We start from the raw sequence: 6,298 nt of genomic DNA, 5'->3' as shown, positions 1-6,298 counted from the left end.
GTGGCCAAAGTACTGGAGTTTCAGCTTCAGCATCAGTGCAGAGGGTTCCTTTACTCCACATCCTCTCCTGCATCTATTATTCAAAAGGTTTTTGATGATTGCCATTCTAACTGGTATGAGTGAGATCCCACTCTAGTTTTGATTTGCAGTTCTCTAATAATGAACAGTTCTGGCATGTTTTCGTGTATTAGCCATCTGTGTGTCTTCTTTGGAGAAATGTTTGTTTAGGTCTTTTGCCCACTTTTTGATTGAGTTGTTTATTTTTCTGGTATTAAGTTGAATGAGCTGCTTGTATCTTTTGGAAATTAATCCTTTGTCAGTTGTTTCATTGCTATTATTTTCCAGATGGTGGTTTTATTTTCTACTTTATGTCCTTAAAGGAGTTTTCATGTACAGAAAATGAAATAAAATAATTATTATATAATTATATTCTTATAATGCTATAAACTATGCCACATTTACAGTGAGTTTACTGGGTTTTTTTTTTTTCATCAAGGAATATATAAGTACTACCAAATTCCGTCTTTTATTGTAGAAACAGCTCGATTCAGTAACTCAGTAGTGTCCAACTCTTTGTAATCCCATGGACTCCAGCACACCAGGCTTCCCTGTCCATCACCAACTCCTGAAGCTTGTTCAAACTCATGTCCATTGAGTCTGTGATACCATCCAACCATCTTATCCTCTGTCATCCCCTTCTCCTCCTGCCTTCAATCTGTCTCAGCATCAGGGTCTTTTCCAAAGAGTCAGTTTCTTCACATCAGGTGGCCAAAGTATTGGAGTTTTAGCTTCAGTGTCAGTCACTCCAATGATTCAGGACTGATTTCCTTTAGGATGGACCAGGTGGATCTCCTTGCAGTCCAAGGAGCTCTCAAGAGTCTTCTCCAATACCACAGTTCATAAGCATCAATTCTTCGGTGCTCAGCTTTCTTTATAGTCCACCTCTCACATCCATACATGACTACTGGAAAAACCATAGCTTTGACGAGATGGACCTTTGTTGGCAAAGTAATGTCTCTGCTTTTTAATATGCTGTCTAGGTTGGGCATAACTTTCCTTCAAAGGAGCAAGTGCATTTTAATTTCATGGCTGTAGTCACCATCTGCAGCGATTTGGGAGCCCAAGAAAATGAAGTTTCTCATTATTTTCATTGTTTCTCCATCTATTTGCCATGAAGTGATGGGACCAGATGCCATTATCTTAGTTTTTTAAATGTTGAGTGTTAAGCCAACTTTTTCACTCTCCTCTTTCACTTTCATCAAGAAGTTCTTTAGTTCTTTTTCCATTTCTGCCATAAGGGTGGTGACATCTGCATATCTGAGGTTATTATATTTCTCCTAGCAATCTTCATTCCAGCTTGGGCTTCATCTATAGATATATAGATGAGCTTATATATATACAAGCTTGAGCTTCATATATATAATAGATTATAGTCATATATATATATATATATTTGATTTGAGTTTATTGAATCATCCCTTGTGACACTGGAATAAATCCAACTTGATCGTGGTGTATAATCCCATTGTTGAATTAGGTTTAATTTTGTTGAAGATTTTTTCATCCGTATTCATCTGAGCTATTGGTCTGTAGTTTTCTTTTTTGTAGTGTCTTTGTGTGTTAACAGGGTAATGGTGGCCTCATAGAATGAATCTGGGAGTGTTCTCCCCCTACAGTTTTTTTGAAATAGTTTGAGAAGATAGATAAGAGTTGTTCTTTATATGCTTGGCAATATCCACTGTGAAGCTGTCCAGACCTAGACTTTTGTTTTCTGGGAGTTTTTATTAGAAATTAAATTCCACTTCTAGTGATTGGTCTGTTCAACTTGTCTGTTTCTTCTAGACTCAGTCTTGGAAGGCTGTCTTTTCCTAGAAATTTGTTCATTTCTTCTCCTTGTTCTGTTGCTAAGTCATGTCCAACTCTTTCCGACCCCATGAACTGCAGCATGTCAGGCTTCTCTCTCCATCGCTATCTCCCTGAGTTTGCTCAAACTCAGGCCCATTGAATCCATTAATACCCCAAATGAACTTTTTAGCCAACCCAATAAATAAGCTCTCCTGCCCAATCTTATTTTCTAGTCCCCTTAATTAAGCACTCTTAGAATTCAGACCCACAGGTTCTCCTCCAGCACCTGTCAATACACAATGGCTAGTCTCGTTTTCTCTTTAGAATGCTAGGCATCATTAACACCAGGGTATCACAGATGTCAGAAGAGCCTAGAGGTTCAAAATGTCCAGGGTCATTCACCCAGATATTCTCTTTGCAAATGTCAAGATCCCATTTTATCCCAACTAGGCCCTGATCTTGTCTTATCTAACCTCCCTTGATTGGGCATTTAATCTTATCTGGAGCTCTACACTCCATTAACTACTAGTCATCAGTTTCTTCTGTCTTCCTGTTGCCTGAGACTGTTTTTGTAAGCTCTCAGAAGGTCTGTAGATTTTCATGCGTGGTGATCAATTGCCCACACCTTTCCATGATCTTTTTCTGGGGCGTAATGGGCTTAACAATAGCCATTCATTCCCATTATTTTTAAAATTTGTTTCCCAGTTCTTCTCAGAGGTCTGATACTTTCCACTAGCTTAAGCATAGCTCCTGCAGTGGTATCCTTCATCATTCACCAGTGGAGTAAGGTTTAATAATTGGACGCCCACTTTATGTCCAGGCACATCTGTGTTCCCCTTACCAGTTGGACTGAAAGTGATCCTAGTCCCAAGTAACATCTTATCTCAGTTTTCAGATGCCTCTCACTACCAACTGGCATAAGTTATTTATTCCAAAAACAATGCTTACATAGAATTTGGGGGCTTCCCAGGTGGTGCTAGTGGTAAAGAATCTGTCTGCCAATGCAATAGACGCATGATCCATCCCTGGGTCGGGAAAATCCCCTGAAGTAGGGAATGGCAACCCACTCCAGTATTCTTACATGGAAAATTCCATGGACAGAGGAGCCTGGCATGCTCCATGGGGTTTCAAAGAGTCAGATGCACCTGAGCACACAAATAGAATTTGATGTATAAACACCTATGGAAAGAAGGTGCCCGATTCTGTTTTCATTTAAAATACTTATGTTTTGTTCATCTTTCCTCACTCTAGTCCCTTTCCTGGAGAAAGAAAACCAAGTTTGTCAGAGAGAAAAATGGAACTATAAAGCCTTGGTCCTCCTCCAGTTACAGTCAATTCGGGGGTGTTGCCATCGCAGGAAGGGCGTGATCTTGGCCTAGGTAGCGATCGCCAGCTAAGGCAGGCTCCAGAGAAGCTGACAACTGCAGGATGCCTTCTAAGTGCGATCCCAGCAACCCCAGCAACACGTCTTTCTGTAAAGGCCCATTCATAGGTGATGCATCCTTTGTTTGCCATAAGCAAAGTGCGTATTTGGTAAGGGGAAGGAGAAAAAGAAGTCTAAAATAAATCTTTTTGTGGTAGATATTGCTCAAGCTAATCAGCATCTGGGAAACTGCATTCCCCAGTGAACCAGTGAAGTTCCTCAGTCGTGTCCGACTCTTCGCAATCCCGTGGACTGTAGCCCACCAGGCATCCATGGAATTTTCCAAGCAAGAGTACTGGAATGGGTTGCCATTTCCTTCTCCAGGGGATCTTCCCAACCCAGGGATCGAAACCAGGTCTCCTGCATTGCAGGCAGAGGCTTTGCCATCTGAGCCACCAGGGAAGCCCCTGCACCCTTGTAGTAAAGCTCTGTGGCTAGCTCAGGGTGAACGGAATGTGGGAAAAATTAAATTTTATCACTGCCAGACAGAGACAGTTGAAAGCTCCCTCACCACCAAGCCTGACTTCCCCAGCTACAGTATTTGGGAAGCCACTTACTCCAGGTGGCACAGCGACACCGTGGGTCCTCCAGCAGCCTGTGGCCTTGAGGTAAGCACTTAAAGTGAGGAGTGAGATTTTAAATGTAGGGGTTATAGGCACATAGACGAAAATTGTTTGAGTAAAGAGTGAATACAGAGTAAATAAGAGAGCTTTGGACGGAGCTCTGGAAAGCTCTACCATTTAAATCTCAGAAGACTCTGACAAAAGAGGTTGAGGACGAGTGAGAAGCACTTTAAATTGGGTTCTAATATAACTATTCTACTATTTTCATAGCACTTTTGAGAATTATGTGAAATTACTTAATCCCTCCTCCCTTAAAATGTAAAGTACTTAGGAGCAAGGATCTTGTTGTTTGTTCACTGTTAACATGCTCAGCATACAGTCCTTGACATACACGGATATTCTGTAATATTTGTTGAATTTATTGAACTATAAAGGAAAATGACCAGCTAGGGAGTGGAAGGGAAAGAAAAAAAATATGTTATTAGGAAACCAAAGAAAGAAAGTGTAGTCAACTAGCAGGGACTGGTCAAGTAAGAACAGGATTGAGGGAGGCAATTTTGCATTAGCCATGAGGAGGGCAATCCTGACGATGGCTAGGAATCATTTAGTGGAGTTATGGGAGCAAAGTCCAGATGGTGTTGGGGTGTAGAAAGAATGATGAGTGAAGATATAGAAACAGGCTGTATACATAACTCTCATTATGAGAAGTTTATGAAAAATATTAAAGTAGCTGGAAAAAGGTGTTTGTTTCAGGGATTTTTTTAAAGCTAAGACTCAAACATGTTTAAGTCTCATTGAGATATAGCTGGTGGTAATAGAGTAACAAGGATCGAGAGCACAGACGATGGAAGAGCCTATGGCAGGATGCAGGCACATAGCCACTATAACAGAGGGACGAAAAGGGGTGGGGGGTATTAGAGATGTAGGCAGATGTGAATACTTGCTGGCAGGAGATAGTGAAATTGTCTATCAACAATTATTGATAGATCAACAGAGAGTGAATAAAGAATCAAAAGGTTTGCAGTCATTGAAGATTAAAGAACCTTTTATTTTTCTGAGAGAGAAAGAAATGGAGCTGACTTCTGACACATGACAGAAATTCAGGCAATTTTAAGGTCCTTTTAAGTTTGTTGGCTATGAATTTATAGACTGTTACCAATCTGACTTGTCTGGATGATTTTTAGCTGCACAAAGCAGTCTATGGGCAAGCTAAAGCTGAAGAGCTGGATTCATTCATGGTTGCAGTTTTGGTAGGCAGTAAGAATTACAAGAAAATGAACAGATTTGGGGCCTTATTGAAGAGAGAGACTCAAAATCTAAACTGGATTAGAAGAGAAGAGAGGAGAAGGCTCTCCTGTAGGTAAAATAAATGAGTAAATGAATCAAAAGACAAAGAGTGGTCAAAAAAAGTGCTTACGCAGGCAAACTGCAAAAACAGGAAGTTTGAATCCGAGATCATGCCTGAAGAAGAGATTTCAGAGGTGGGGCAGGTTTGAGTGAGGTCCCAGGTGTGGCCGTGCCCTGGCGGAGATGGTGGAGAGAGGGCTGCAAGGGTGAAAACACAAGGAAACTCAGCAGCAACAGCAATAACTGGGTCAATCTGTTGGCAGCAAATCTGAGGCCCAGTCATGTTGCCAAGGGTTGTGGCAGAAAAGCATATAGTGAGGCAGAAGGAGCTAAAGTCAACAGGGGGCTGGTGGTCAGCAGGGCTGTTCAAGGGTAACAAAATGAGCCAGGCCTGAGAGAGGATCACAGTGGTGGACGCGGGTGAAAGCAGACTCGAGGCCAGCGACTGGCTCAAACCCTTTTCTGTGGTCTCCTAATTTCTCTCAGCCTTTCATGCAGAGCTTAGGACCTGAAAGAATTTTGGGGGATCCTACTTTCTTTATGAAGAAAATGATGTTTAATGGACTTTCATGTTTCACCCAAGATAAGGAGTCAAAGCTATGTTAAAAAAAATCCACATTTTTTTTTTCGCTCTTAGTTTGATTTTCTCTCTTTCTATGTCTCCTTCCTTCTTCCTCTTTCAGTCCCTCTCAGCATTTAATTGAGGGAATGTGGTATTATCCCATTTTAAACTAATCTTTCTTATCATGGGTAGAAAATGTTTTTTGAAGCTTGTAAAGGCAAAATTTTAACAGTGGGATGTAGTTAACTCATATAGAGTCAATATTATACTGAATAAATACCTTCATGAGTATTATCATGATTAATAACTGCATATGTAAACCATGTTGCTTGTGCATATGGTAATAAATATTTTATTCAGATTAGCCGTTATAATGAAATATTTAGTGACACATGATTGCAGGAACATTTCCAAAAGCAATTAGAGAATTCAAAACTGATGGAACTGCTTTTTTCAAAGTGATGACTCCCTATGAAACAAATTCTACTTTTAATGTGCTCTTTGAAGAGAATGACCAGTTTCTTTCAAGGTAAAATGTCATTATTACTGGGTGAGTGA

The sequence above is a fragment of the Capra hircus genome, chromosome 2 (genome assembly GCF_001704415.2).
Source record: "Capra hircus breed San Clemente chromosome 2, ASM170441v1, whole genome shotgun sequence".
In the NCBI taxonomy this organism is placed as follows: Eukaryota; Metazoa; Chordata; class Mammalia; order Artiodactyla; family Bovidae; genus Capra; species Capra hircus.
The sequence above is the reverse complement of the archived record's forward strand: the minus strand, read 5'-3'. Positions refer to the sequence as shown.